Below are 18030 nucleotides of genomic sequence, written 5' to 3'. Positions count from 1 at the left end.
CTCTTTGGGAGGTGGCTTCTAATGAAGCCTTGTCGGCTCTTAGAAACAAGAAGGGTGTTTACAGTTACGCCCGGGGGCACCCGGCGACGCCCCGAGAAGGCGTTTAGGTTTATTGCAACGTGGCAGCCGTGCCGTCAAAGCTGGAGGCGGGAGCGGCTGACGCCCCCCCCTGTGTCCCACAATGCCTTGCGGGCCGTTCGGCCTCTCAGTACGCAGTCGCTCCGGCCTTCTCTAGCCCATCACGTGATTCGAGTCTCACCGGCAGGGGAAAGTCGAGCGTTCGAGGCGGATTTTATTGTTATTCTCCCGCTCCCTCCGCCCGCGTCTTTTCCAGTTTGGGAAGCCACGGTCTAGAGCTGTCAAGCGACCTGTCCAGCCTGCTAATGTAGTTCTCAAACTTTACTGTCCGTCGAGGATGTCGGGAGCCCTCATTTGAGAAATGCAGATTCAAGTATGTGGAGCCCACGAACGGGCATGTTAAATCAGCAGCTGTGATGCTCAAGTGGCCACTCAGGAAGCACCTCCCTACGGTGGGCGACAGTGCTGCCCTTCCCGCAGCTCCCAGCTACGGCGTTTGTCCTGGAATCTTACTGGGGAATTTCAGAAGTTTGAAAGCGAATCTCTTGAGGGCGCGATTTTATTCAAACCTCAGATCCTCTTCTACCCTGTCTCCTAGGTTTCCCTTGTCAGTCTTCCAACCTGTCTCCTTTATTGGAAAATATATCGGCTATGAGATCTGACATCTGCTCTTGACTGCCCCTTTCTAGCTGGGCCTCGCTTTCCTCAGCTATCCTAGGAGATAATACTAAGGAGTTGCTGTGAGGGTAAAAGGAAAAGTATGTAATTCCACTCGCCAGTTGGGTGAGCTTGGGCAGGTTATTCGATCTCTAAAGCGGCTTGTTTCTCTGCAAAATGAAAATGTGAATAGCAGCACCTGTTTCCATAAATTGCCTCCCAATCTGCTCACCTTCCAATTCTAATGTTTTAAAAAATATATATGTTTTATTGATTTTTTACAGAGAGGAAGGGAGAAGGATAGAGAGTTAGAAACATCGATCAGCTGCCTCCTGCACACTCCCCACTGGGGATGTGCCCGCAACTAAGGTACATGCCCTTGACCGGAATCGAACCTGGGACCTTTCAGTCCACAGGCTGACGCTCTATCCACTGAGCCAAGCCGGCCAGGGCTCCTAATGTTTGTTAATGGGACCCAAGGAATGGTACTCTGTGCAAAACCTTGTAGTCATCAGTACTAGTCCCTTTCCCTTCTGCAACCACATTTCTCTACTAAGTCCTCTGTTTTTCTTTCAGAATCCATCTTGAATGCCAGTTTCCCCACCACCTCCAGCCTGGCGTCTGGACCCTTAGTGCCCACTCTTGCTCCTCTAGGGTTACCTCTCACGTGGTGGTCAAAGCTCGAGTTACTCCCTCCGGGAGGTCTTCTCTGACCACCATTCCTAAGACCGCTGCTCCTCCCCACCCCTCTTCACCCCCCCAGTCTGCTCTGTCTTCCTCATAGCACTCATCACACTGAAGTATTTTTGTTTCCTTGTGTAGGCGCCGTCTCTGCCTCTAGAGGGCAAGCTCTGTGCTGGCAGCAGCTCTGTCTGGCTTATCTACAACAGTACCTGGCAATACACGTGTGTTGGATGGATGGATGGCTAGAGATTTTGTGAGAATTAAATGAGAACATGAATTTAGCACCTTACTCCGGGCACGAAGTAAGCACTCAGTTAATGTTAGTGTAATGGATATCAATAGTAAATTGTAGTGTTTTGTAAATTACAAGAGGAGATGTAGCTTTTCTAAATTGCTTAGATCGTGTCTCTCCCCTAGGGCCCACAGGCCATCTGCCGCAGTCTCTCTCGTGTCAGAGTTTAATCATCTTTTTCATATTTTTTGCCCAGATGTCCTTGCACACCGCAGATGGAGGAGGATTTGAAGTGTCCTGTCTCATTCTCAATAGTGGGTCCCTGGTCTTGGATGGGATCTTGCCTCCATTCCTCCTCCCAGCTGACTCCCGTGTTGTCTCTTTCCGCCTGTCACACTGTCCTTTCTCCACATGACATAAAGCTGGACTGATCCTCCTTCATATGAAATCAGAGCATGCCCAACCTCCCTCCCTCCCTCCCTCCCTCCACTGCTGAAAATCTTTCAATGGCTTACCTTGATCCTGAGGATAAAAGCCCTTTCTGTTCCATGGCCTGCGAGTTTCTAAGTGGCAGCTTTTCACTGGCTGCTTCCTCTTTCTGGGTCATACCCAGGCTCACTTCCTGCCTTGAGACCTTTCTCACCTGCTGTTCTCTGCTGCCTGGAACGCATCTCCCTTAGATCTTCACTGTTTCCTCAACACACAGGCATTTCCTGACCAGCACTCTGAGTAGCCTTGCCCTGTCCTCATTCACTCTGTCGCCCACCATGAGCCTGTTACTATTCCAGGAACTTACATTAACTCATTTAATTCTCACCCTGTGAGGTAGGGCCTGTTATTCTCTCCATTTTACAGATGAAGATACAGAGGCATAGAGAGGTGTTCTAGGGTGAGCTGTGCATAGTGAAGCTGGGGCTTCAAACTCAGGAGATACCTAGCCCCCGCTGCTTCTGCACATCCCGTTGGTGTTTTACTGGATGCCTAACATTGATCTCTCTTCCACTTACCTTGTTTGTTTATTTGTTTACTTTTTTATTGTCTCATTAGAAAGGAAGCCTCATGGGAGGTGAGGTCTTACATGTCTTGCTCACTGCGGTGTCCCCAGCACCTAGAATGGTGCTTACCACGTAGCTGGTGCTTGGGACATGTTTGTGGGATGCATGAGTGACCTCTGAGGACAGGTTCTCTCCTTCAGGTGTCCATTGGCACAGCCCTCCATTGCCGCGCTTCCCACACCTCTGGTCCTGTTACCAGTGTCCGCCCACCTCTCCTAACCCAGGCCTGGGTTCCTCTAGCATGGGGCCGCATTATTCCTGGAGGAAGCCACATGGCCCAGCACCGTGCCTGGCATACAGTTTGCTCAGGAAATGCGGGATGAATCCAGGGCCTTCATATTCTGATTTTAGAGACTAAAATAAAAACCTAGCGTTCTTGCCAGGGAAGTATAGGTGTGAGGGCAGGTGCTCTTTTCTCAAAAGGAGCTGGAGATGTCACAGTGCCTGTCCAGTCTGGAGAGACACAAACTCGGATAGTCGAGTGACTAATTTTTCATGATTACTAGTAATGGCTGACATTAGCACAGCAGTTTACAAGGGACAAATCCCTTGATTTCATTTTAGCCTTATGGCTACAGTAGCTTAGTGCCAATTTTACAGATGGTCAGATGAGGCGGTGAGAGGTAAAGGCACTAATACAGGTTCACACATCTAGTAAGAGGCAGAGCCGGGATTTCATTTATTTACTTTCAGCAAACATCCAGGGGGCACCTTCTGTGTGCCTGGTATGGAGTTAGGTGTGGAGGATGAGCAAGGAGCAGAGCAGGTCCTGCAGTCCAGGAGGGTACCTTTTTTAAAAAAATTTTTTTTTAAAAAAATTGATTTCAGAGAGGAAAGGAGAAGGAGAGAGAGAGAGAGATAGAAACATCAATGATGAGAGAGAATCATCGATTGCCTGCCTCCTGCATGGCCCACACTGGAGATCAAGCCCGCAATCTGGGTATGTGCCTTGACTGGGAATCGGACTGTGACCTCCTGGTTCATAGGTCAGTGCTCAACCACTGAGCCATGCCAGCTGGGCGTGGAGGGTGCCTTCTAAAAGAGGGGAGGTAGACCATGGCCAGGTGTACAAAGAGCTGTGAGAAGTGGGTAAATACGCTGTAACAGGGATGTGTGTTAGGGAATGATTTGGGGTGCAGCACTTTTAAGGTGGTGCTTCAGGAAGGCACCTGTGAGGAGGTGACATTTGAGCAGAGACCGCAGGATGAGAGGGAGCAGGCCCGGGGAGATCTAGGGGAAGAACATTTCAGTGGAGGCAACAGGCCCTTTCTCTTCCCACATGTGGCCTTCTGGGGAGGGAAGGGTGAGTGCTGGGGCTGTAGGGATCCTCTTAGCCACTCATCTGGTCAAACCTGCACTCCAGACAGGCATTTCCTTGTCACCTGTCTGGCTGGTTGCTGTTACCTCTGCTTGGATGTGCGTAGTGTTGGGGGGATCACTCTAATGATGCTCCTTTGCCCTCTATGGATTTCTTTTTGGTAAACTTTCCTAGTTTCTTTTTTTTTTTATTAATATATTTCTTTATTGATTTCAGAGAGGAAGGAAGAGGGAGAGAGAGATAGAAACATCAATGATGAGAGAGAATCATTGATCGGCTGCTTCCTGCACGCCCCCTACTAGGGATCGAGCCTGCAACCTGGGCATGTGCCCTTGGCCAGAATCAAACCTGGGATCTTTCAGTCCGCAGGCCAGTGCTCTATCCACTGAGCCAAACTGGTTAGGGCCTTTATTTATTTCTTGGTGTCACCCCAGTTCCAACTTGGTCCCCGTTTTCTCATGCCTTCCAGTTTGTCAGAATCCTAACAAAACAGCCACCTCCAGAACCACTCCTCGCCTCCAGGACCTCTCTTTTCTTACTTGGTTTCTGCTCTCTGCCAGGCAGGTGAGCGACCTCTCTTTTCTTACTTGGTTTCTGCTCTCTGCCAGGCAGGTGAGCTACCTCTGAGCTGTTGGCTTGGGCATCTTCCTTGAGCTGACTGTATTTTGCCATTTTTTTCCTCCTAATGTGCTGTTTTTTGTGCTTAGAAGGCCCCGTTGTTCTTTGACTAGTGTTTTTTTTTTTTCTTTTTCTTTTTCAATATTGCATTAAAAAAATCTTCATTGTTGAGATTATTACAGATGTCCCTCTTTTTTCCCCCTTTCTCCCTCCTCCACCCAGTTCCCACCCTGCCCCAGGCCTTCAGCACCCAATGTCTGTGTCCATAGGTAATGCATGTCCTATATAATAAAAGCCTAATATGCAAATCAACTGAACGGCAGAATGACTGGTCGCTGTGACACACACTGACTACCAGGGGGCAGATGCTCAACACAGGAGCTGCCCCCTGGTGGTTAGTGTACCCCCACAGGGGGGAGCGCTGCTCAGCCAGAAGCTAGGCTCATGGCTGGCAAGTGCAGCGGTGGTGGCGGGAGCCTCTCCTGCCTCCAAGGCAGTGCTAAGGACCCCCGAGGGGTCCTGGACTGTGAGAGGGGGCAGGCCAGGCTGAGGGAACCCCCTCCCCAGTGCACAAATGTCATGCACCGGGCCTCTAGTATACATATAAGATCTTTGTTTAATCTCTTCTCACCCTCCCCACCCTCCTTCCTTCTGAGAATCATCACTATGCAGGAGCTGCCCCCTGGTAGTCAGTGCACTCCCACAGCCAACCTCCTGCGGCACCTCCCCCTGGCTGGCCAACCTTCTGCAGCCCCTCCACGTGGCCAGCCAGCAAACCTCCCATGGCCCCTCTTCCCGGCTGGCCCCTGCTATGGCCCCAATTAGGGGGGAGGTGGGCTGGCTGGCCAGCCTCCCAGGGTCCTTCTCTCTGGCCGGCCGGCCCCCCCACATAGGCCTCGATTGCCAGCCAGGCTGAGGAACCCCACCCGTGCATGAATTTGTGCACCAGGCCTCTAGTTTCATATAATACTGGTTTGCTGGTGATGAACTCCTTTAGCTTTTTCTTGTCTGTGAAGCTCTTTATCTGACCTTCAATTCTGAATGAGAGCTTTTCTGGGTAGAGTAATCTCAGTTGTAGGTCCTTGCTATTCATCTCTTTGAATATTTCTTGCCACTCCCTTCTGGCCTGCATAGTTTCTGTTGAGAAATCAGCTGATAGTCATATGGGCAGTCCCTTGTAGGTAACTAACTGCTTTTCTCTTGCTGCTTTTAAGATTCTCTCTTTGTCTTTAGCCCTTGGCATATTAATTATGATGTGTCTTGGTGTGGTCCTCTTTGGATTCCTCTTGTTTGGGACTCTCTGTGCTTCCTGGACTAGTAAGTCTATTTCTTTCATCAGGTAGGGGAAGTTTTCTGTCATTATTTCTTCAAATAGGTTTTCAATGTCTTGCTCTCTCTCTTTTAGCACCCCAATAATGCAAATGTTAGTATGCTTGAAATTGTCCCAAAGGCTCCTTACACTATCTTCATATTTTTGGATTCTTTCTTCGTTTTGCTCTTCTGGTTCAGTGTTTTATGCTTCCTCATATTTCAGATTGTTGATTTGATTCTCAGAATCCTCTACTCTACTGTTGACTCCCTGTATATTATTCTTTATTACCTTATAGCCATGGTTTTGAGCTCTATATCCAGTAGTTTGCTTTCTTCCATTCTTTCATTTGTGACATGTTTCTTTGTCTGCATTTTGGCTGCTTCCCTGAGTTGTTTCTATGTACTGGGTAGAGCTGCTTGGTCTCCTTTAGTTGGTAAAGTGGCCTTGTCTAGTAGATGTTCTATAGGGCCCAGTGGCTCAGCCTCCCCAGTCACCTGAGCTGGGAGCTCTAGGTGTACCCCTTTGTGGGCTGTGAGCATAGTCTTGTTGTAGTTGAGACTTGATTTCTGTTGGTGTCACTGGGAGGAATGGACCTCCAGGTTAATTGGCTGCGAGGACCAGCTGCAACTACAGTGGGAGAGCTGCTGTGCAGGAGACACCCCTATGGAGCAGGACTTGCTTTGGTGGGGCTTTGGTGTTCACTGAGCCTGTCCTTTGAATGTGTCACTTATGGATGTATAGACTTGTAATCTGGTATGGATTGATACTGACCACTGGGTAACACTGGTTCTTGGGTGTCCAGGGAGAAGCAAAGTCAGCCACTGCCTGGGGCCACCCAGTAGGAGCTACAGAGAGTTCTTCAGACCCCTCCTCTTTGTATCAGGTTTGGAAGTGCCCAGATGAGGCCCAGCTGTGAAGCAAGGCAGGCTGGTATTGGTGCCGGGTGTTAGGCCTTTTATTGATAGGTTTGGGCCTCCCTGACCCAGCTTCAGCTTGTTTGAAAGATTTCAGCCTGAGCAAGGACAGGCCATTTATATGCACACAGCTTGGGTGGGGTTGTAAATTGGATGAGGCGGGGTCTTAGGGAATCCACTTGGGTGGAGCAAAGAGAAATGGCTGCTAGTCAGCCCTGCAACTGGGGTGGCCCCACCATACGAACAATGACCCCTATGAGCACCTCCATCTGGGAGAAAGCTGCCCCTGAGTTCCTGACCTGATGCCAGATAATCCAGTTCCTCCTCGTATGTGTCTGTGTTCCCCAGAACCTTGCCCTGGCGCTGGAGCTCAGAGGAAGCAGGACCTTGTAAGTTCATTTTGTGGTGTCTGCCTTTTAAGAGGAACAGCTGGGTTTCCAGCAGCCTCTGTGTCACTGAACCCCAATCCCCACTGGTTTTTACAGCCGTAGTTCTTACTGCCCGTAGGAACTTCTTTTCCCAGCTCTGGGACTCTGGGCTGGGGGTCTGGTGTGGGGCTGGGACCCCTTGCTCCTCTGGACGGCCTCTGCAGAGATGATCTCCCTCCCCATTAAAAAAGCAGCCCATGTGGGTGCCGGACCAGCCCTTTCAGTGCCTCTGCACTTCCTACCAGTCTCAGTGCTTTCTTTACTTCTCTAGTTGTAGGACTTCCACTCAGCCAGCTTTCCAACAGTTCTGAATGATGGTTGTTCTGTATTTTAGTTGTAATTTTGATGTGGTTGTGGGAGGCGGCGAGTATAGACATTGACTTATGCCGCCATCTTCAGATCCCTACATTCTCTTTGACTAGTTTTCAGCTCTGGGTCTAATGTCACTTCCTAGGCTATGCCTTCCCTCCCACCGCAGACCAGGTTCCCTGTGCTTCCCCTTCCTGACACTCAGCACTGAAAGTTAAGTGATTACTTGTGCACTTATTTGGTCCATGTATGTCTCTTCCATCACTTGGAGCACCTGGTGGGGTGGGGATAGGGCCCGTTTTCCCAGTTGCTGGAACAGTGCCTGATAGAGTAGGTGCCCAATAAGAATTTATTGACTTAACTAGTCAGTGAATAAATTGATCAAAATTGGTATGAGATCATTCAACTGGCATTACCCAGAACCACCCCTTTGCAACAGGACCCTGCATATATAATGATATATGAGATTCTTGTCTTCAAAGATCTTCTCATCTAGCTGAGGGAGACTCATAGGTGCCTGCCAGGCCCTCCGTATACATCCTCTCATGTCATGTCTAGAAGTGAGAGGCACCAGTATTACTGATTTCTGATCAGCCTTTTATGCTAGTCTTCTCTTCCTGTCCCTTCCAGATAAAGCAAATGCACTTTCTAATAGGAACCGCCAATGCCTTAACAAGGGAGGTAGTGTTCATTGAGTGCCTACTGTATGTCAGGCACTGTGCTAGTGCTTTACATAAACATTCATCTCTTTAATTCTTTCTGAGTTCTCTGAGAGAGGCATCAACCCTTCCATTGATGCAGGTGGGGAGAATCAGGCTCAGGATGGTTGGGTACTTAGCCCAGTGGTCGGCAAACTCATTAGTCAACAGAGCCAAATATCAACAGTACAGCGACTGAAATTTCTTTTGAGAGCCAAATTTTTTAAACTTAAACTATATAGGTAGGTACATTGTTATTAACTTAATTAGGGTACTCCTAAGGCTTAGGAAGAGCCACACTCAAGGGGCCAAAGAGCCGCATGTGGCTGGCGAGCTGCAGTTTGCCGACCACTGAGTTAGCCCAATGAGTGAGCTGCTGAGTCAGGAATTGAGAGTGGTTTTGTGTCCTCAAAAGCTTTCACCCTTATGGGTGGTGAAGGGCTTTCCTGAGGTTTGAAGAGATCCCTTTTTCCTCCTGGGACTCCTCCACAGAAGGGAGAAATCCAGAATTTCCTCATGAGAGGGGCTTAGTGACAGCTATCTGGTGAAAAGGGGGAGGCCTGGGCTTATTTTGAAGCTGCAGTTGCATAACAGACGTCCTGTTTTTACCGAGGTTGTGCGTTTACTGGGGGAAAGCATTCTGGAGGTTGTGTAGGCACTGAGCCTGAGCCACCTCTTGGAAAAACTGATGAGCATACAGACAATGGAACTGGGAGAAGGGGAAGGGACAAGGGAACAAGCATCAATTTCTCAAATGCTCCCTATACACGAGGCACCTCACTTACATTGATTATTCTAGACTGTGAGGTGGAGGGTTGTTGCCAGGATTTGTAGGGTGCTCTAAGAACTTGGCCAAATGTAGGTTGACCTCTCCCAGAGGTGCTTCTGGGAGAGGAAGGCATTGCCACCACATTAGTTATACCAGACAAGAGGTGTAAACTGGGAGTGTTCCGTGCAAACTGGGAGCTGTGGCCACCCTACAGAGAAGGGACGTAAAATTGCCCCGTGTCCGGTTATCTTTTGCTGTGTAACATCCCTCCAGAATGTGGCAACTTAAAACAACAACAGTCCTGTTACTATTATCTCTCTTGGTTTCTGTGGTCATGAATTTGGGAAGGGCTTGACTAGGTGGTTCTGGCCTGGGATCTCTCCTGCCATTGTTGTTGGATGTGGATGCGGCTGGAGTGGCTGGTGGCTGGCTAGACCTTTCTCTCTCTCCATTTCATCTTAGGGCTTCTCTCACGGAGAGTTTGGGCTTCCTCACAACATGGCGACCTCAGGACAGCAGACTACAGCGCTTCCACGGGAGCTGAAGACTTCCAGGGCAAGTATTCTGGCTAAGAAGCTGGAAGCTGCACGGCGTTCTGCGATCTGGCCTCAGAAGGTACGCACATCACTTCTGCCCCTTCTGTTGGTTACCAGCAAGTTGAAAGCTTGCCCAGAGCTAAGGCACAGGCTCTAGAAGAGCATGTGGAGGGAGAGTGTGGCTGTGGCCACCTTTGGAGCATCAGATCTGCCGCAGATGTAAACCGGCCTTTTCTAGGAGCCACCACTTGGTTGTCTGCAAATACGTGACTGAAGAGTTTGGGCCAATCAAATGCCAGGCAGAGTTTCTGAGGAAGTGTGGTTGGGAGGAGGCATGGAATGTGACTGGCTGTCCAAGGAAAACTGATTAGAAGGAATGGAGGCGTGAATGGGAGTAGAGAAAGGGGAGAGTCACAGAGCCAGAGACTGGTATTGTCCAGGGAGCAGGTTCCTGGCTGTACTGGCCGGAGCATCATTCCCATTTCCTGGGCAAGCTGTCCCCTCAGGTTGCCTCTGCTGAGAAATGCTTCTTCAGACTAATGCTGTCCCTTGTTCTGCCTTCCTCCAACTAGTGAGCCCTGTGAGACATGAATCATCATGGAGCTTTTACTGCAGGGAATTCTGTGCTGGTCAGGCGGACAGAAATGCCCCGTCCTGCTGCCAGTTGGATTTCTTGGGCTCTCCCTTAGTAAATGGATCTTCTGTCTGTGCATCAGCCTTACAAGGTTGTTTAAAGGGAATCTGCCTCTGCCTTGTGTGTAGACATACCTCAAACTGTGATGGGTTCACTAAAGTCTTCTCCTGGGCACCAGTCCTTGTGGCCAGCACCCCTTCCAGTGCAGCAACCTGCATCTCCACATGAGCTTCCTAAAAACCACCAAAGGGATTATAGTCCCATTTTATAGATGAGAAAACTGAGGCACAGTGAGGAGGTATGTCTTGTTCAAGGCCAGCCAGCTGGTAAAGGTGCAATTGGGATGGAAACCCAGGTGTGCCTGGAGCCAAAGCTGGCACTTATACAAATTCTAAGATTCCCCAAACGCTCTGAAAACCACTTGATGTGACTTGAAAGTGAGGTTCTTTATAGTCTTTATTTTACCCCACTTGGTGTGACTATTTGTACATTTGCTGTGGAAACATTAACGGGTTTATGGAGTACTGTCCCAGAGTTCGCTGGACATATTGCATACAATGCGGTAGGGCTACCATAAACCTCCTGGAATCCAAAGTGGTAACACACACTGAGCCCCAGACCTTCCCTTCTCAGCAATGTGGAGATCACTGCCCCGTTTTACAGATGAGAGAGACTGAGGGTGGGGGATGTGGTGCCCCAGGCAGGCTGCATGGAACCTCAGCACTTTAGCATCTTGTTGGAGGTGTGTGGGTAGGAAGGGAAGCCTTTGAGTCACCAGCCCACCCCAGCTTCCCAAGAGCCTCATCGCCCCAGTAAATTCTTAAAAATAGAAAACTTTTAAGGATTAAAGCCCCAGAGGATGCTTCAAGCGCCCTGGAAGAAAGGGAGGCTTGCTGTATATTCCAATGGCCGGCATTCAAATTTATTTTTCATCTCAGCTGGATGTACACTCACCCATCACAGGATCAGTTCTCAGAATAGAGAGGTACCTGTTGAATCATCCAGCCCACTTCCTGCCTCGTGCGGGCATCTCTCCAAGTGCTGAGCCATCCACTTCTCTCTGTGGCCTGAGATATATCAGGACTTGCAGCCCTGGTGACAGGACACAAAATAGACTCCCATTTCCTTTGGAACCATTTAGCTAGTTTAGAGAATGCTTGGCTTTTTGATGGGATGAGCAATACCCGGGCCTCTCCTTGGCTTTTTCTGCCTCTCTATCCATTTTCTTCGGATGGAAGCTGGGTTTTGGTGTCCTGGGGACAGAGGTAAACACTGATTTTGGCTTGATCTGGCAGTGCAGTCACAGGCTGGAAGGTGCCCTCCCTGAACGCCAGGTCCACTTTCTGCAGCACAGATGTTCTTTTCTCTGTTTGTGCCACATGCCCTGGCTCCCACTGTCCTTAGGACTGGTAACCATGCATGCGGCTGCCTGGGGATCCTTGTTGGGGCTGAGTGACTGCCGGTGATATTTAAGGGGGTCTCATGGGGCAGTATGAGACCTGTGGAGAGGGACTGCCTGAATTGGAATCCTAGGTACCACTTGGGTCAGTCGTGCAACTCTCTGAGTCTTGGCTTCCTTGCCTGCAAAATGGATGGGATCAGAGTATGTATGTCATGAGATTTCAGTCAGGTACTATGTAAAGTGCTTAAAGCAGTAAACCCTTAATCCATGCCAGTCTGATGAGCAGGGTCTCCAGAGGCCTGTGGGGGCTATGAGACAAGATCTGCAACATTTCAAAAGCAATCACCTGCCTAGCCGGTGTGGCTCAGTGGTTGAGCATTGAGCTATGAACCAGGAGGTCACAGTTCGATTTCTGGTCAGGGTATATGCCTGGGTTGCAGGCTTGATCCTCAGTGTGGGGCATGCAGGAGGCAGCCGATCAATGATTCCCTCTCATCATTGATTTGCATCTCTCTCTCCCTCTCCCTTCCTCTCTGAAATCAATTAAAAATATATTTTTTAAAAAAGCAATCACCTGTCACTTATGGGGATGCAGGCTCTGAGCTGGCACGAAGGGTTCAGAGAGAACCAGCAATGTTCTCAAGTGGCCCGAAGTCTAGTGGGAAAACAGGTGTGGCTGACCCAGGGGCTGCAATACCTATGAAGTAATTAATGAACTACGTATTGTCTACATTTAAAAAGCAGATTTCACATAAATATCCAGATCTTTTGACTTCTCTTAAGATCTGGCAACACTGGGCTGGCTTCGTTGCACGATGATAAGAAGCTGGAGCTGAATAGAAACTGCCCCCCGGGCCAGGGGCCCTCTACTTGCCATAGGCCCCACTCCTCCCAACTGCATCACATCTGACCTTCCTGCCTGGCCCCTGGGGAACTGGCAGATGAATGACGATGCAGCGCTGTGAGTGCTGGGGGAGCACAGCGCCGATGATAACTCAGCCTTGGGCAGTCGGAAAAGCTTCCCAAGGGAGGCAGTCACAGCTGCTTCTGTACAGCCTTCGGATGCTGCTGAACACCCTCGTCGTTATGGCTCAAGGACGTGAATAAAGGACAGTCAGAGCTGGCAGGGATCTCTGGACATAAAGCAACCAAGGCTCAGTGGCTTGTCTGAGTTCACCCAGCCAGCTGATGGCACAAGCAGGGCCAGAACCAGGACCGGCACCAGAAATAGGCATGGTCCTCGGGAGTCAGAGAATTTGTGCTCTGGAATCTTGAACTTGAGTCCCGTCTCTGCCATTTACTGGCACATGACCTTGGACAAGTTATTTAATCTTTTTGAACCTCAGCTTCCTTATCTGTAACCAAGGGCTATGGATTCTGATCTCAAAGGCATGTTCTGAGGGTCAAATAATGAGAAAATGGATAGGGGACACTCATAAGCCCCAGAAGACTTCAGACATGTGAGGGTCATTACGATTACTGAAAAATAGTCACCTTCTCCCAACAGATTTTGGTACCATCTGTTCCACAGGGACCTGGATTTGGGATCTGTCCCCCCATCTGTTTTTGCCAGCTCCTATGGGCACATGCATGCCCCTTTCCAGGTCTGGACCCAGGAAGGGATTGTTTTGGAATTCTCTGACCTTGGCTGTATGTAGGACCCTGGGTGCAGGGCCCAAGAGCTCCCCTCTTCCTGGAGGACCCAAGGTCAAGGGAGTTGCTGCGATAGAGATGGGAAGGAAGCAGAATTTCCTGAGAAAAAGAAGAGAAATGTCAATATTTCTTTTATTTCCTTCAAGACACTTACTGCTGTGTATCAGGGCTACCTTTAAGTCCCTTTTCGGTGGAACTATTTAGATGATATAACATTGTTGACTTGAGGTCCCTCTGTCCCGAGTTCAAATCTTGGCTTTCCTCTGGATAGGTTGAGTGTGTCTTTGGGGAAAATTTCACACTTCTCTAAACCTCAGTGTCCTCATTTGCAAAATGGGCTTCCTGAAAGTATTTATATCATTTTGAGGAACTCAAGTAAGATATGGTAAAGGGTCTAGCATAGTGAGAAGCTCAATAAATGCCAATTATTACTATTTTTGGAAATACTATACTAATAACCATTTATCATGTTTGTATAGCATTTTACCATTTATAAACTAGTTGTGCTTTTCTTATCCCATTTGACCTTCACAACTATTCTCTGAGGTGGCCAATGCAGGGATGATAACCTCATTGCACAGATGAGAAAACTGGAGCCCAGAGAGGGCAGTGGTTTGCTCAAGGTCACACAGCTTGTGAGTAGCAGGGTAAAGTTCAAGTCTTCTAGATGAAGGATGAGCGGCTGTGTCCACATCCACAGGGTCAGGCCAGACCACTTGAGCACAAGGGTGGACCACTTCTTGGAGACTCCAGTTCTCCCATAGACCCCGTTATGGAGAAATAATCCAGTGTGCTGCTTTAATTCCTTATTGAACCTATTTATACTCTGAGTCTGTACCATCTCTGGGGGTGAAGAAATTTCTCCTTGTTTTGTGGCGTCAGACGAACTGTTCTTCATTTGTTCTAAAAAGACCTCTATGGGGTTCTCAGCAGCCCCCACCAGGCCTGGTGCCTGTTTACTAGAAGGTCCATGTGTTTTGAATTCTGGCCACGGGATGGCGCTGTTCCCCAAGGCTTGAAAAGTCATGACCGTCACTGGGACTGCATTTCATTGCATCAGACAGCAATTAAACACCTACTGTGTGCAAGTTGCTGTGGCTGCAGAGGAGAGGACTGCAGTTATTCATTATTGTTATATTAAGATACATAAATACCAAAGACAACATCAGTAACCTTGGTACAGATTTTCATAGCTGAGCAATTTACATAGATTATCTGGTTCCATTTGCCAGACAATCCTGATGCAGTAGGTGGGGTGGATCTGTGAACCCCTGTTTGAGGAGGAAACTGAGGCACAGAGAAGTGATGGGACTGTGTGAAGCCACAGAGGAGAGTGGCACATTGGCAGGCACTCTGAATCACAGACGGTGGGTCGTATGGGGTAGACCAGACATATGTCTCCTCCATGCCATTCTTTGTATATAAGGCAGGGATTGTCTTATTCGCCTTCCTGTTTGCACTCCTAGCACAGTGCGTGGTTGAGGGCTTCAGCAGACCTCTGCGGCAGGGAGAAGAGAGGCAGGGGGGGCTCCCTGCGGGCCGCTCAGCCTCCCACAGCTGCAGAGCTGAACAGTGCGCAGCTGCAGCTCCCAGGCCAGCCGGGAGGGCTCTGGGTGCGCTCAGGCTGAGACGCAGCCTCGCGTTGGAGCTGGTGGAATGGATTGCAAGGAGAGGTCACTGTTTTCCCCACAAGGCTGGGCAGGGCAGGAGTGACTCACCATAATCTGACTTCTGAAAGCTGCCAGGTGACTGAGTGGTCAGGAATAATTCATTGTTCATTCATTCATTTATTCATTTAACAAGCGTTTCCCAAGTACCTGCTACATGCTAAAGGCTAGGGGTACAGAGATGAAAACACATTCCTGTCCTCCTGGAGCGTTCAGAGCAGTGGGGGGGACTGGTGAATAGTGAACAATACAGGCCTTGCTCAGAAGCCTGTACTGAGATCCCAGGGGCAACTGAGCCCACCAGGGGGTGGGGGGGGGCGGGCTACACAGAGGAGGGAACCTTTTCAGCTCTCCAAGGATGAGACAAGTTTGCAGGTTACCAGGCAAAGAAAGTGTGAAGGTGGAAGAAGGAGAGTCAGGGGCAGTGTGTGTGCACAGAACAAGAGCTGCCAAAGGGCCTTGTGCGCTTGCGGATGGGTGAGAGGTGCAGCCAGAAAGACAGCGAGGCAGCCGGAGAGGGGCCTTGAGCGCTGTCCCGCGTGTGAGTGATGTCCCATAGATAGCAGGGAGCATCTCAAGACTTCTGAGCTCTGGGATTCAGAGTCGAATGCTGTGGTTCTTGCTGCCAGAAGCTCAGAGTTTGATGGTGAAATAGACAAAGGGAAAACCATCACTCACATCTACTGAGCCCTGTTTACCATGCGTGGTGCTAAGTGCTTCCTGAGCACTGGCTTCTCACCTACCTCATAAGGCAGGTGCTGTTACCCCCATTTTATTCCTGAGTAAATGAAGGCGTGGAGTGCTTCAGTAAGTGGTCCAAGGTCATAGAACTAGTACGGTGGAGGCCAGAACTTTCTTTTTTTTTTTTTGCTTTTGAATGATCATCTCGCCTGAGGCCAAGAACAAGACGTGGAAAGTATGCCTGCTGTGTGCCTGGCTACCGCTGCACAGTTGAAGCCCACAGGCCTGGGTTCCAGCCCTGGTTCCGCCACTATCTGGGTGACTCTGAGCCGTTTACGTAACCTCTCTGAGCCTCACGGTCCTCATCTATGAGATGGGGATAATACCACTTACCTTGCAGGACATTCGTGAGGATATTATGAGACGATACGTGTAGGTCACTGACATATCTCACCTAGAGCAGGTTTTCAATGGATGCAGATTCCCTTCCTCTCCCTCCTTAGTCATGTGACTTTAGCACCCCAGGAGGTGTGGACTGGATTACTGGTTGGTTTGGGAGAGGGGAAGAGAGGTGGGTAGGAAAGAGGAAGAAATTGGAAAAATTGAAGCTCATGGACAAATAAAGAGAAGGGGAAGTTAAATCAAAATTGGGAAGATGATTATTATTTTTTTAAATTTAAGTATAGTTGGTATACAATATTATATTAGTCTCCGGTGGACGATATAGTGATCTGACATTTATATATCTTACAATGTGATCACACTAAGTCTAGTTATGCCACCATGTAAACTTGTTGAAATTTTGTTGACTATATTCCCCTTCACCCTTTTTATTCATCACCCCCCCTCCCCAATCTGGCAACCATCAGTTTGAGCTCTATTTCTGTGAGTGTGTTTTTGTTTTGTTTTTCTAGATTTCACATATAAGTGAAACCATACGGTATTTTTCTTTCTCTGACTTATTTCACTTGGCATGATGGGAAGCCAATTTTAATTGTCAGATCAAGGAAGGCTTTGTTTGCTTGGAGGTGGAGAGCCTTCTGTCCATGGAGGTATGCAAGTGGAGGCTGGGGGATCATATGCCATCGAGATGTTCTTGTGAGGATTCCTGCGTTGGCCAGGAGGTTGGTTCATTCCCTCAGCAAACTTTGGGAGAAGTTGTCCTTGCCTGGCCCTATGATGGGACAGGGGATGCCAAGGGGAATAGGACACCAGCTTTGGCCCAAGGAGCTCCCAGTGCAGGGAATGAGCTGATGGCTAAGGTCCCTTCTACCCTGCGGTTCTTGCTCTAGTGAGTCCAGCCTCGGAGGGAATTGGCTGAGGACTTTCAGTGTGCATCTCTTGGTATTGATCCACTGGCGCTGGCGCTGGCTGGGGAGCGGCAGGAGGAGGACGCCGCAGTGTTATTAGTGCGGAGGACACGCTGTAATCTGTCAGTGTCACCCTGGTCGCAGCTGGCCGGGGAGCCGTCCTGCACTTAACTCCTCCCTCCCCAGCACACAACTTGTCCCCAGCACCTCCATCTATCCCTAGTAGAGGGGGAATGTGGGTGCCTCTTTCTGTTTCTCTCTGGTGTGAGCCCTCTGCCCCAGTCACACTGATATATTCAGTGTTTCCTTAACACACCTCGGTCATTCCTACTTTTGTGCTTTCAGTTGCCATGTTTCCCTACTAACTAGGTCACCAAATCTACTTCCATCCATCCATCCATCCTCTTAACATCTAAAAATCCATTCATTTTTCCATTTATTCAACCAACTGTCCTTCTATCCATCCATCCAATCATCTATCCATCCTTTCACCCACCATCCAAGTCAACCTTGTGATTCCGTTCAGTCCAATTCAATTTATCTCAACTCAGTTCAATTCAATTCAGTTCACCTTTACTCAATTCATAAGATTATTAGGCCTTGCCGTGTGCCAAGCAAGTGATAAGTGAGTCATGTCTCTGCTGTCAAGGAGCCCGTGGGAAGACTCCTCCTCATCCTTTATGGCCAGCTTTGCGTCTCACTTCTGTTAACCCTTTGCCAGGCCCTTTAGCAGAAGCAATTGACTCTAAAGGGCTGTCTCATAGAAGAAAAGTTAGTGTGGCTCTCACAAACGCTGCAAAACAGAGCTAAGACAAGAGAGCGGCAAGGTGTGGGAAGAAGGTGAGAGTGAGGTGAGCCAATGGGATGGGGATTTTGGCTCCATGGAGGGAGGAGCTCCCATTCAGCTCTGAGCGCGTAGCAGACTGAGTGGGTGTGTAGTGGGGGATGAAGGTAAAGAGAAAGGGACAAGGAGAACACTGCTGGAGAAGTGGTTAGTGTGGGGGTGAAGATGTGAGCTCTGGAGTCAGAAGACTGCCTGGCTTACTGTCCCAGCTCCACCACATTCTTGCTGTGT

General features: G+C 49.1%; 1 long non-coding RNA gene across 3 annotated transcripts in view; it reads left to right on the top strand.

Moving 5' to 3' along the window:
- Nucleotides 1–255: 255 nt before the first annotated feature.
- LOC132227033 (uncharacterized) overlaps nt 256–18030 on the top strand; it is a 76868-nt gene continuing 59093 nt past the window's right edge. For 2 of the 3 annotated variants that reach the window (XR_009451106.1, XR_009451104.1), the window contains exons 1-2: nt 256–451; nt 9535–9687. This is a non-coding gene — a long non-coding RNA (uncharacterized LOC132227033). Of the gene's footprint in view, nt 531–9534; nt 9688–18030 lie in introns of all 3 variants that reach the window. The other variant, XR_009451105.1, reaches the window with a different exon arrangement.

Source organism: Myotis daubentonii, chromosome 2 (assembly GCF_963259705.1).
Source record: "Myotis daubentonii chromosome 2, mMyoDau2.1, whole genome shotgun sequence".
Lineage (NCBI taxonomy): Eukaryota > Metazoa > Chordata > Mammalia > Chiroptera > Vespertilionidae > Myotis > Myotis daubentonii.
Note: the sequence above shows the minus strand (reverse complement) of the source record. Positions and strands in the feature narration are given on the sequence as shown.